The following is a 13,491-nucleotide window of genomic DNA, read 5'->3' on the forward strand; positions in this document are numbered from 1 at the left end:
CTTGGGAGCATTGTGCGTGCCTGGCGGGAACAGCGGGCGGAAGTGTTGGCAAACCGGCCTTTGGAGGCAGCCGGGGAGGTCTTCCAGTGGGAGAGGGCCGGTTGTGCTCAGAGGCCCCACAGGCCAGGGGCAGGACCCAGCAGGGCCCCTGCCCCTGGCCAGCCTTGCCCAGACCTTCCTGGCCTCCGGGGGTACTGCCCCACCAAGGGGCAGGCTGCGGGGACTGGGTCCAGACATGCCCGTGCGCCTCCACTGGCTCATCCCCGCTGGTGCCTACCCCTGGGCCTAGGCCTCGGCTGAGGCCTCCTTGGAGAGGAGGTTGTTGGCCGGGGCTGTCTCCACACTGCAAGGTGCTGGAGCTCAGAGGGCCTCGTCAGAGGGAAGGGACCAGTAAGGGGCTGGATGCCCAAGACCTCTTTGGCCCAGCAGCCTCAGGGCAGCAGGGAGAGCAAGAGGCCCAACTTGCCCCTAGGTCGGCTCTGCCCCTTCCCACACAGGCGGCCAGCCCAGCAGCTGCCTGACATACTCTGGCTCCCCCAAGCTCTCTGCCCGTGCAGGGGACAGGAATAGACGTGGGCATGTGGTTCTGCCTTGGCCTGGGAGTGTGTTCCCCCTGCCTTGCCCCCAGGCTCAGGGGCAAGGGCCCTGAGAGAGCACCACACCGAAGCGCTTTTTTCCCCGGCTTGGGAGCTTTGTGCATTCCTGACGTGAACAGCGGGCGGGAGTGTTTGCAAACAGGACTTTGGAAGCAGCCGGGGAGGTCTTCCAGTGGGAGAGGGCCGGTTGTGCACAGAGGCCCCACAGGCCAGGGTCAGGACCCAGCAGGGCCCCTGCCCCTGGCCAGACTTGCCCAGACCTTCCTGGCCTCCGGGGGTACTGCCCCACCAAGGGGCAGGCTGCGGAGACTGGGTCCAGACATGTCCGTGCGCCTCCCCAGGATCATCCCCGCTGGTGCCTTTCCCCTGGGTGTAGGCCTCGGTTGAGGCCTCTTTGGAGAGGAGGTTGCTGACAGGGGCTGTCTCCACACTGCAAGGTGCTGGAGCTCAGAGGGCCTCGTCAGAGGGAAGGCACCAGCAAAGGGCTGGATGCCCAAGACCTCTTTGACCCAGCAGCCTCAGGGCAGCAGGGAGACCAAGAGGCCCAACTTGCCCCTAGGTCGGCTCTGCTCCGTACCACACAGGCAGCCAGCCCAGCAGCAGCCTGGCAGTCTCTGGCTCCCCCGAGCTCTCTGCCGGTGTAGGGGGCAGGAACAGACGTGTGCATGTCGTTCTCCCTTGGCCTGGGAGTGTGTTCCACCTGCCTGGCCCCCAGGCTCAGGGGCAAGGGCCCAGAGAGAGCACCACCCCGAAGCGCTTTTCTCCCGGGCTTGGGAGCATTGTGCGTGCCTGGCGGGAACAGCGGGTGGGAGTGCTTGCTAACCGTCCTTTGGAGGCAGACGGGGAGGTCTTCCAGCGGGAGAGTGCCGGTTGTGCTCAGACGCCCCACAGGCCAGGGGCAGGACCCAGCAGTGTCCCTGCCCCTGGCAGCCTTGCCCAGACCTTCCTGGCCTCCGGGGGAACTGCCCCACCAAGGGGCAGGCTGCGGGGACTGGGTCCAGACATGGCCGGGCGCCTCCCCAGTCTCATCCCCGCTGGTGCCTTTCCCCTAGGCCTAGGCCTCGGTTGAGGCCTCCTTGGAGAGGAAGTTGCTGGCAGGGGCTGTCTCCACACTGCAAGGTGCTGGAGCTCAGAGGGCCTCATCAGAGGGAAGGGACCAGCAAGGGGCTGGATGCCCAAGACCTCTTTGGCCCAGCAGCCTCAGGGCAGCAGGGAGAGCAAGAGGCCCAACTTGCCCCTAGGTCGGCTCTGCCCCTTTCGACACAGGCCGCCAGCCCAGCAGCTGCCTGGCATACTCTGGCTCCCCCGAGCTCTCTGCCGGTGCAGGGGCCAGGAACAGACGTGTGCATGTGGTTCTGCCTTGGTCTGGGAGTGTGGACCCACTGCCTGGACCCCAGGCTAAGGGGCAAGGGCCCGGAGAGAGAAACACCCCGAAGCGCTTTTCTCCCGGGCTTGGGAGCATTGTGCGTGCCTGGCGGGAACAGCGGGCGGGAGTGTTGGCAAACCGGCCTTTGGAGGCAGCCGGGGAGGTCTTCCAGTGGGAGAGGGCCGGTTGTGCTCAGAGGCCCCACAGGCCAGGGGCAGGACCCAGCAGGGCCCCTGCCCCTGGCCAGCCTTGCCCAGACCTTCCTGGCCTCCGGGGTTACTGCCCCACCAAGGGGCAGGCTGCGGGGACTGGGTCCAGACATGCCCGTGTGCCTCCACTGGCTCATCCCCGCTGATGCCTTTCCCCTGGGCCTAGGCCTCGGTTTAGGCCTCTTAGGAGAGGAGGTTGCTGGCAGGGGCTGTCTCCACACTGCAAGGTGCTGGAGCTCAGAGGGCCTCGCCAGAGGGAAGGGACCAGCAAGGGGCTGGATGCCCAAGACCTCTTTGGCCCAGCAGCCTCAGGGCAGCAGGGAGAGCAAGAGGCCCAACTTGCCCCTAGGTCGGCTCTGCCCCTTCCCACACAGGCGGCCAGCCCAGCAGCTGCCTGACAGACTATGGCTCCCCCCAGCTCTCTGCCGGTGGAGGGGGCAGGAACAGACGCGTGCATGTGGTTCTGCCTTGGCCTGGGAGTGTGTTCCCCCTGCCTTGCCCGCAGGCTCAGGGGCAAGGGCCCGGAGAGAGCACCACACCGAAGCGCTTTTCTCCCCGGCTTGGGAGCTTTGTGCATTCCTGACGTGAACAGCGGGCGGGAGTGTTTGCAAACAGGACTTTGGAAGCAGCCGGGGAGGTCTTCCAGTGGGAGAGGGCCGGTTGTGCTCAGAGGCCCCACAGGCCAGGGTCAGGACCCAGCAGGGCCCCTGCCCCTGGCCAGACTTGCCCAGAACTTCCTGGCCTCCGGGGGTACTGCCCCACCAAGGGGCAGGCTGCGGAGACTGGGTCCAGACATGTCCGTGCGCCTCCCCAGGATCATCCCCGCTGGTGCCTTTCCCCTGGGTGTAGGCCTCGGTTGAGGCCTCTTTGGAGAGGAGGTTGCTGACAGGGGCTGTCTCCACACTGCAAGGTGCTGGAGCTCAGAGGGCCTCGTCAGAGGGAAGGCACCAGCAAAGGGCTGGATGCCCAAGACCTCTTTGACCCAGCAGCCTCAGGGCAGCAGGGAGAGCAAGAGGCCCAACTTGCCCCTAGGTCGGCTCTGCCCCGTCCCACACAGGCAGCCAGCCCAGCAGCAGCCTGGCAGTCTCTGGCTCCCCCGAGCTCTCTGCCGGTGTAGGGGGCAGGAACAGACGTGTGCATGTCGTTCTCCCTTGGCCTGGGAGTGTATTCCCCCTGCCTGGCCCCCAGGCTCAGGGGCAAGGGCCCGGAGAGAGCACCACCCAGAAGCGCTTTTCTCCCGGGCTTGGGAGCATTGTGCGTGCCTGGCGGGAACAGCGGGCGGGAGTGCTTGCAAACCGGCCTTTGGAGGCAGTCGGGGAGGTCTTCCAGCGGGAGAGTGCCGGTTGTGCTCAGACGCCCCACAGGCCAGGGGCAGGACCCAACAGTGTCCCTGCCCCTGCTAGCCTTTCCCAGACCTTCCTGGCCTCCGGGGGTACTACCCCACCAAGGGGCAGGCTGCGGGGACTGGGTCCAGACATGCCCGGGCGCCTCCCCAGGCTCATCCCCGCTGGTGCCTTTCCCCTGGGCCTAGGCCTTGGTTGAGGCCTCCTTGGAGAGGAGGTTGCTGGCAGGGGCTGTCTCCACACTGCAAGGTGCTGGAGCTCAGAGGGCCTCGTCAGCGGGAAGGGACCAGCAAGGAGCTGGATGCCCAAGACCTCTTTGGCCCAGCAGCCTCAGAGCAGCAGGGAGAGGAAGAGGCCCAACTTGCCCCTAGGTCGGCTCTGCCCCTTCCCACACAGGCAGCCAACCCAGCAGCTGCCTGACAGACTCTGGCTCCCCCGAGCACTCTGCCGGTGCAGGGGTCAGGAACAGACGTGTGCATGTGGTTCTGCCTTGGTCTGGGAGTGTGGACCCACTGCCTGGACACCAGGCTCAGGGGCAAGGGCCCGGAGAGGGCAACACCCTGAAGCGCTTTTCTCCCGGGCTTGGGAGCATTGTGCGTGCCTGGCGGGAACAGCGGGCGGGAGTGTTGGCAAACCGGCCTTTGGAGGCAGCCGGGGAGGTCTTCCAGCGGGAGAGGGCCGGTTGTGCTCAGAGGACCCACAGGCCAGGGGCAGGACCCAGCAGGGCCCCTGCCCCTGGCCAGCCTTGCCCAGACCTTCCTGGCCTCCGGGGGTACTGTCCCACCAAGGGGCAGGCTGCGGGGACTGGGTCCAGACATGCCCGTGCGCCTCCACTGGCTCATACCCGCTGGTGCCTTTCCCCTGGGCCTAGGCCTCGGTTTAGGCCTCCTTGGAGGGGAGGTTGCTGGCAGGGGCTGTCTCCACACTGCAAGGTGCTGGAGCTCAGAGGGCCTCGTCAGAGGGAAGGGACCAGCAAGGGGCTGGATGCACAAGACCTCTTTGGCCCAGCAGCCTCAGGGCAGAAGGGAGAGCAAAGGCCCAACTTGCCCCTAGGTCGGCTCTGCCCCTTCCCACACAGGCGGCCAGCCCAGCAGCTGCCTGACAGACTCTGGCTCCCCCCAGCTATCTGCCGGTGGAGGGGGCAGGAACAGACGCGTGCATGTGGTTCTGCCTTGGCCTGGGACTGTGGATCCCCTGCCTGGCCCCCAGGCTCAGGGGCAGGGGCCCGGAGAGACCACCACCCCGAAGCGCTTTCCTCCCGGGCTTGGGAGCATTGTGCGTGCCTGGCGGGAACAGTGGGCGGGAGTGCTTGCAAACCGGCCTTTGGAGGCAGACGGGGAGGTCTTCCAGCGGGAGAGTGCCGGTTGTGCTCAGACGCCCCACAGGCCAGGGGCAGGACCCAACAGTGTCCCTGCCCCTGGCAGCCTTGCCCAGACCTTCCTGGCCTCCGGGGGTACTACCCCACCAAGGGGCAGGCTGCGGGGACTGGGTCCAGACATGCCCGGGCGCCTCCCCAGGCTCATCCCCGCTGGTGCCTTTCCCCTGGGCCTAGGCCTCGGTTGAGGCCTCCTTGGAGAGGAGGTTGCTGGCAGGGGCTGTCTCCACACTGCAAGGTGCTGGAGCTCAGAGGCCCTCGTCAGAGGGAAGGGACCAGCAAGGGGCTGGATGCCCAAGACCTCTTTGGCCCAGCAGCCTCAGGGCAGCAGGGAGAGCAAGAGGCCCAACTTGCCCCTAGGTCGGCTCTGCCCCTTTCCACACAGGCGGCCAACCCAGCAGCTGCCTGACAGACGCTGGCTCCCCCGAGCTCTCTGCTGGTGCAAGGGGCAGATCAGAGGTGTGCATGTGGTTCTGACTTGGCCTGGGATTGTGGACACCGTGCCTGGCCCCCAGGCTCAGGGGCAAGGGCCCGGAGAGAGCACCAACCCGAAGCGCTTTTCTCCCGGGCTTGGGAGCATTGTGCGCGCTTGGTGGGAACAGTGGGCGGGAGTGCTTGCAAACCGGCCTTTGGAGGCAGCCGGGGAGGTCTTCCAGTGGGAGAGGGCCGGTTGTGCTCAGAGGCCCCACAGGCCAGGGGCAGGACCCAGCAGGGCCCCTGCCCCTGGCCAGCCTTGCCCAGACCTTCCTGCCTCCGGGGTTACAGCCCGACCAAGGGACAGGCTGCGGGGACTGGGTCCAGTCATGCCCGGGCGCCTCCCCAGGCTCATCCCCGCTGGTGCCTTTCCCCTGGGCCTAGGCCTCGGTTGAGGCCTCCTTGGAGAGGAGGTTGCTGGCAGGGGCTGTCTCCACACTGCAAGGTGCTGGAGCTCAGAGGGCCTCGTCAGAGGGAAGGGACCAGCAAGGGGCTGGATGCCCAAGACCTCTTTGGCCCAGCAGCCTCAGGGCAGCAGGGAGAGCAAGAGGCCCAACTTGCCCCTAGGTCGGCTCTGCCCCTTCCCACACAGGCGGCCAGCCCAGCAGCTGCCTGACAGACTCTGGCTCACCCGAGCTCTCTGCCAGTGCATGGGTCAGGAACAGACGTGTGCATGTGGTTCTGCCTTGGTCTGGGAGTGTGGACCCACTGCCTGGCCCCCACGCTCAGGGGCAAGGGCCCGGAGAGAGCAACACCCCGAAGCGCTTTTCTCCCGGGCTTGGGAGAATTGTGCGTGCCTGGCGGGAACAGCGGGCGGGAGTGTTGGCAAACCGGCCTTTGGAGGCAGCCGGGGAGGTCTTCCAGTGGGAGAGGGCCGGTTGTGCTCAGAGGCCCCACAGGCCAGGGGCAGGGCCCAGCAGGGCCCCTGCCCCTGGCCAGCCTTGCCCAGACCTTCCTGGCCTCCTGGGGTACTGCCCCACCAAGGGGCAGGCTGCGGGGACTGGGTCCTGTCATGCCCGGGCGCCTCCCCAGGCTCATCCCCGCTGGTGCCTTTCCCCTGGGCCTAGGCCTCGGTTGAGGCCTCCTTGGAGAGGAGGTTGCTGGCAGGGGCTGTCTCCACACTGCAAGGTGCTGGAGCTCAGAGGGCCTCGTCAGAGGGAAGGGACCAGCAAGGGGCTGGATGCCCAAGACCTCTTTGGCCCAGCAGCCTCAGGGCAGCAGGGAGAGAAGAGGCCCAACTTGCCCCTAGGTCGGCTCTGCCACTTCCCACTCAGGCGGCCAGCCCAGCAGCTGCCTGACAGACTCTGGCTCCCCCGAGCTCTCTGCCGGTGCAGGGGGCAGATCAGACGTGTGCATGTGGTTCTGCCTTGGCCTGGGAGTGTGGACACCCTGCCTTGCCCCCAGGCTCATGGGCAAGAGCCCAGAGAGAGCACCACCCTGAAGCGCTTTTCTCCCGGGCTTAGGAGCATTGTGCACGCCTGCTGGGAACAGTGGGCGGGAGCGCTTGCAAACCGGCCTTTGGAGGCAGCCGGGGAGGTCTTCCAGTGGGAGAGGGCCGGTTGTGCTCAGAGGCCCCACAGGCCAGGGGCAGGACCCAGCAGGGCCCCTGCCCCTGGCCAGCCTTGCCCAGACCTTCCTGGCCTCCGGGGGTACTGCCCCACCAAGGGGCAGGCTGCGGGGACTGGGTCCAGACATGCTCGGGCGCCTCCCCTGGCTCATCCCCGCTGGTGCCTTTCCCCTGGGCCTAGGCCTCGGTTGAGGCCTCCTTGGAGAGGAGGTTGCTGGCCGGGGCTGTCTCCACACTGCAAGGTGCTGGAGCTCAGAGGGCCTCGTCAGAGGGAAGGGACCAGTAAGGGGCTGGATGCCCAAGACCTCTTTGGCCCAGCAGCCTCAGGGCAGCAGGGAGAGCAAGAGGCCCAACTTGCCCCTAGGTCGGCTCTGCCCCTTCCCACACAGGCGGCCAGCCCAGCAGCTGCCTGACATACTATGGCTCCCCCAAGCTCTCTGCCGGTGCAGGGGACAGGAATAGACGTGGGCATGTGGTTCTGCCTTGGCCTGGGAGTGTGTTCCCCCTGCCTTGCCCCCAGGCTCAGGGGCAAGGGCCCTGAGAGAGCACCACACCGAAGCGCTTTTCTCCCCGGCTTGGGAGCTTTGTGCATTCCTGACGTGAACAGCGGGCGGGAGTGTTTGCAAACAGGACTTTGGAAGCAGCCGGGGAGGTCTTCCAGTGGGAGAGGGCCGGTTGTGCTCAGAGGCCCCACAGGCCAGGGTCAGGACCCAGCAGGGCCCCTGCCCCTGGCCAGACTTGCCCAGACCTTCCTGGCCTCCGGGGGTACTGCCCCACCAAGGGGCAGGCTGCGGGGACTGGGTCCAGACATGTCCGTTCGCCTCCCCAGGATCATCCCCGCTGGTGCCTTTCCCCTGGGTGTAGGCCTCGGTTGAGGCCTCTTTGGAGAGGAGGTTGCTGACAGGGGCTGTCTCCACACTGCAAGGTGCTGGAGCTCAGAGGGCCTCGTCAGAGGGAAGGCACCAGCAAAGGGCTGGATGCCCAAGACCTCTTTGACCCAGCAGCCTCAGGGCAGCAGGGAGACCAAGAGGCCCAACTTGCCCCTAGGTCGGCTCTGCTCCGTACCACACAGGCAGCCAGCCCAGCAGCAGCCTGGCAGTCTCTGGCTCCCCCGAGCTCTCTGCCGGTGTAGGGGGCAGGAACAGACGTGTGCATGTCGTTCTCCCTTGGCCTGGGTGTGTGTTCCACCTGCCTGGCCCCCAGGCTCAGGGGCAAGGGCCCAGAGAGAGCACCACCCCGAAGCGCTTTTCTCCCGGGCTTGGGAGCATTGTGCGTGCCTGGCGGGAACAGCGGATGGGAGTGCTTGCAAACCGTCCTTTGGAGGCAGACGGGGAGGTCTTCCAGCGGGAGAGTGCCGGTTGTGCTCAGACGCCCCACAGGCCAGGGGCAGGACCCAGCAGTGTCCCTGCCCCTGGCAGCCTTGCCCAGACCTTCCTGGCCTCCGGGGGTACTGCCCCACCAAGGGGCAGGCTGCGGGGACTGGGTCCAGACATGCTCGGGCGCCTCCCCTGGCTCATCACCGCTGGTGCCTTTCCCCTGGGCCTAGTCCTCGGTTGAGGCCTCCTTGGAGAGGAGGTTGCTGGCAGGGGCTGTCTCCACACTGCAAGGTGCTGGAGCTCAGAGGGCCTCGTCAGAGGGAAGGGACCAGTAAGGGGCTGGATGCCCAAGACCTCTTTGGCCCAGCAGCCTCAGGGCAGCAGGGAGAGCAATAGGCCCAACTTGCCCCTAGGTCGGCTCTGCCCCTTCCCACACAGGCGGCCAACCCAGCAGCTGCCTGACAGACTCTGGCTCCCCCAAGCTCTCTGCCGGTGCAGGGGACAGGAATAGACGTGGGCATGTGGTTCTGCCTTGGCCTGGGAGTGTGTTCCCCCTGCCTTGCCCCCAGGCTCAGGGGCAAGGGCCCGGAGAGAGCACCACACCGAAGCGCTTTTCTCCCCGGCTTCGGAGCTTTGTGCATTCCTGACGTGAACAGCGGGCGGGAGTGTTTGCAAACAGGACTTTGGAAGCAGCCGGGGAGGTCTTCCAGTGGGAGAGGGCCGGTTGTGCTCAGAGGCCCCACAGGCCAGGGTCAGGACCCAGCAGGGCCCCTGCCCCTGGCCAGACTTGCCCAGACCTTCCTGGCCTCCGGGGGTACTGCCCCACCAAGGGGCAGGCTGCGGAGACTGGGTCCAGACATGTCCGTGCGCCTCCCCAGGATCATCCCCGCTGGTGCTTTCCCCTGGGTGTAGGCCTCGGTTGAGGCCTCTTTGGAGAAGAGGTTGCTGACAGGGGCTGTCTCCACACTGCAAGGTGCTGGAGCTCAGAGGGCCTCGTCAGAGGGAAGGCACCAGCAAAGGGCTGGATGCCCAAGACCTCTTTGACCCAGCAGCCTCAGGGCAGCAGGGAGAGCAAGAGTCCCAACTTGCCCCTAGGTCGGCTCTGCTCCGTACCACAAATGCAGCCAGCCCAGCAGCAGCCTGGCAGTGTCTGGCTCCCCCGAGCTCTCTGCCGGTGTAGGGGGCAGGAACAGACGTGTGCATCTCGTTCTCCCTTGGCCTGGGAGTGTGTTCCACCTGCCTGGCCCCCAGGCTCAGGGGCAAGGGCCCAGAGAGAGCACCACCCCGAAGCGCTTTTCTCCCGGGCTTGGGAGCATTGTGCGTGCCTGGCGGGAACAGCGGGTGGGAGTGCTTGCTAACCGTCCTTTGGAGGCAGACGGGGAGGTCTTCCAGCGGGAGAGTGCCGGTTGTGCTCAGACGCCCCACAGGCCAGGGGCAGGACCCAGCAGTGTCCCTGCCCCTGGCAGCCTTGCCCAGACCTTCCTGGCCTCCGGGGGTACTGCCCCACCAAGGGGCAGGCTGCGGGGACTGGGTCCAGCCATGGCCGGGCGCCTCCCCAGGCTCATCCCCGCTGGTGCCTTTCCCCTAGGCCTAGGCCTCGGTTGAGGCCTCCTTGGAGAGGAGGTTGCTGGCAGGGGCTGTCTCCACACTGCAAGGTGCTGGAGCTCAGAGGGCCTCGTCAGCCGGAAGGGACCAGCAAGGGGCTGGATGCCCAAGACCTCTTTGGCCCAGCAGCCTCAGGGCAGCAGGGAGAGCAAGAGGCCCAACTTGCCCCTAGGTCGGCTCTGCCCCTTCCCACCCAGGCGGCCAGCCCAGCAGCTGCCTGACAGACTCTGGCTCCCCCGAGCTCGCTGCCGGTGCAGGGGTCAGGAACAGACGTGTGCATGTGGTTCTGCCTTGGTCTGGGAGTGTGGACCCAATGCCTGGCCCCCAGGCTCAGGGGCAAGTGCCCGGAGAGAGTACGACCCCGAAGTGCTTTTCTCCCGGGCTTGGGAGCATTGTGCGTGCCTGGCGGGAACAGCGGGCGGGAGTGTTGCAAACCGGCCTTTGGAGGCAGCCGGGGAGGTCTTCCAGTGGGAGAGGGCCGGTTGTGCTCAGAGGCCCCACAGGCCAGGGGCAGGACCCAGCAGGGCCCCTGCCCCTGGCCAGCCTTGCCCAGACCTTCCTGCCTCCGGGGTTACAGCCCCACCAAGTGGCAGGCTGCGGGGACTGTGTCCAGACATGTCCGTGCGCCTCCCCAGGATCATCCCCGCTGGTGCCTTTCCCCTGGGCGTAGGCCTCGGTTTAGGCCTCTTTGGAGAGGACTTTGCTGGCAGGGGCTGTCTCCACACTGCAAGGTGCTGGAGCTCAGAGGGCCTCGTCAGAGGGAAGGGACCAGCAAAGGGCTGGATGCCCAAGACCTCTTTGACCCAGCAGCCTCAGGGCAGCAGGGAGAGCAAGAGGCCCAACTTGCCCCTAGGTCGGCTCTGCCCCGTCCCACACAGGCAGCCAGCCCAGCAGCAGCCTGGCAGTCTCTATCTCCCTCGAGCTCTCTGCCGGTGTAGGGGGCAGGAACAGACGTGTGCATGTCGTTCTGCCTTGGCTTGGGAGTGTGTTCCCCCTGCCTGGCCCCCAGGCTCAGGGGCAAGGGCCCGGAGAGAGCACCAGCCCGAAGCGCTTACTCCGGGGCTTGGGATCATTGTGCATGCCTGGCATGAACAGCGGGCGGGAGTGTTTGCAAACCGGCCTTTGGAGGCAGCCTGGTGAGGTCTTCCAGTGGGAGAGGGCCGGTTGTGCTCAGAGGCCCCACAGGCCAGGGGCAGGACGCAGCAGGGCCCCTGCCCCTGGCCAGCCTTGCCCAGACCTTCCTGGCCTCCGGGGGTACTGCCCCACCAAGGGGCAGGCTGCGGGGACTGGGTCCAGACATGCTCGGGCGCGTCCCCTGGCTCATCCCCGCTGGTGCATTTCCCCTGGGCGTAGGCCTCGGTTGAGGCCTCTTTGGAGAGGAGGTTGCTGGCAGGGGCTGTCTCCACACTGCAAGGTGCTGGAGCTCAGAGGGCCTCGTCAGAGGGAAGGGACCAGTAAGGGGCTGGATGCCCAAGATGTCTTTGGCCCAGCAGCCTCAGGGCAGCAGGGAGAGCAAGAGGCCCAACTTGCCCCTAGGGCGGCTCTGCCCCTTCCCACACAGGCGGCCAACCCAGCAGCAGCCTGGCAGTCTCTGGCTCCCCCGAGCTCTCTGCCGGTGTAGGGGGCAGGAACAGACGTGTGCATGTGGTTCTGCCTTGGCCTGGGAGTGTGTTCCCCCTGCCTGGCCCCCAGGCTCAGGGGCAAGGGCCCGGAGAGAGCACCAGCCCGAAGCGCTTTTCTCCCGGGCTTGGGAGCATTGTGCGGGCCTGGCGGGAACAGCGGGCTGGAGTGCTTGCAAAGCGGCCTTTGGAGGCAGACGGGGAGGTCTTCCAGCGGGAGAGTGCCGGTTGTGCTCAGAGGCCCCAGAGGCCAGGGGCAGGACCCAGCAGTGTCCCTGCCCCTGGCAGCCTTGCCCAGACGTTCCTGGCCTCCGGGGTACAGCCCCACCAAGGGGCAGGCTGCGGGGACTGGGTCCAGACATGGCCGGGCGCCTCCCCAGGCTCATCCCCGCTGGTGCCTTTCCCCTGGGAGTAGGCCTCGGTTGAGGCCTCCTTGGAGAGGAGGTTGCTGGCAGGGGCTGTCTCCACACTGCAAGGTGCTGGAGCTCAGAGGGCCTCATCAGCGGGAAGGGACCAGCAAGGGGCTGGATGCCCAAGACCTCTTTGGCCCAGCAGCCTCAGGGCAGCAGGGAGAGCAAGAGGCCCAACTTGCCCCTAGGTCGGCTCTGCCCCTTCCCACACAGGCGGCCAGCCCAGAAGCTGCCTGACAGACTCTGGCTCCCCAGAGCTCTCTGCCGGTGCAGGGGTCAGGAACAGACGTGTGCATGTGGTTCTGCCTTCTTCTGGGAGTGTGGACCCACTGCCTGGCCCCCAGGCTCAGGGGCAAGGGCACGGAGAGAGCAACACCCCGAAGTGCTTTTCTCCCGGGCTTGGGAGCACTGTGCGTGCCTGGCGGGAACAGCGGGCGGGAGTGTTGCAAACCGGCCTTTGGAGGCAGCCGGGGAGGTCTTCCAGTGGGAGAGGGCCGGCTGTGCTCAGAGGCCCCACAGGCCAGGGGCAGGACCCAGCAGGGCGCCTGCCCCTGGCCAGCCTTGCCCAGACCTTCCTGGCCTCCGGGGGTACTGCCCTACCAAGGAGCAGGCTGCGGGGACTGGGTCCAGACATGCCCGGGCGCCTCCCCAGGCTCATCCCCGCTGGTGCCTTTCCCCTGGGCCTAGGCCTCGGTTGAGGCCTCTTGGAGAGGAGGTTGCTGGCAGGGGCTGTCTCCACACTGCAAGGTGCTGGAGCTCAGAGGGCCTCGTCAGAGGGAAGGGACCAGCAAGGGGCTGGATGCCCAAGACCTTTTTGGCCCAGCAGCCTCAGGGCATCAGGGAGAGCAAGAGGCCCAACTTGCCCCTAGGTCGGCTCTGCCCCGTCCCACACAGGCAGCCAGCCCAGCAGCAGCCTGGCAGTCTCTGGCTCCCCCGAGCTCTCTGCCGGTGCAGGGGGCAGGAACAGACGTGTGCATGTGGTTCTGCCTTGGCCTGGGAGTGTGGATTACCTGCCTGGCCCCCAGGCTCAGGGGCAAGGGCCCGGAGAGAGCACCACCCCGAAGCGCTTTTCTCCCGGGCTTGGGAGCATTGTGCGCGCCTGGTGGGAACAGTGGGCGGGAGTGCTTGCAAACCGGCCTTTGGAGGCAGCCGGGGATGTCTTCCAGTGGGAGAGGGCCGGTTGTGCTCAGAGGCCCCACAGGCCAGGGGCAGGACCCAGCAGGGCCCCTGCCCCTGGCCAGCCTTGCCCAGACCTTCCTGCCTCCGGGGGTACAGCCCCACCAAGGGGCAGGCTGCGGGGACTGGGTCCAGACATGCCCGGGCGCCTCCCCAGGCTCATCCCCGCTGGTGCCTTTCCCCTGGGCCTAGGTCTCGGTTGAGATTTCGTTGCAGAGGCGGTTGCTGGCAGGGGATGTCTCCACACTGCAAGGTGCTGGAGCTCAGAGGGCCTCGACAGAGGGAAGGGACCAGCAAGGGGCTGGATGCCCAAGACCTCTTTGGCCCAGCAGCCTCAGGGCAGCAGGGAGAGCAAGAGGCCCAACTTGCCCCTAGGTCGGCTGTGACCCTTCCCACACAGGCGGCCAGCCCAGCATCTGCCTGACAGACTCTGGC

This window comes from Dama dama, unplaced genomic scaffold (genome assembly GCF_033118175.1).
Source record: "Dama dama isolate Ldn47 unplaced genomic scaffold, ASM3311817v1 ptg000094l, whole genome shotgun sequence".
Taxonomy (NCBI): domain Eukaryota; kingdom Metazoa; phylum Chordata; class Mammalia; order Artiodactyla; family Cervidae; genus Dama; species Dama dama.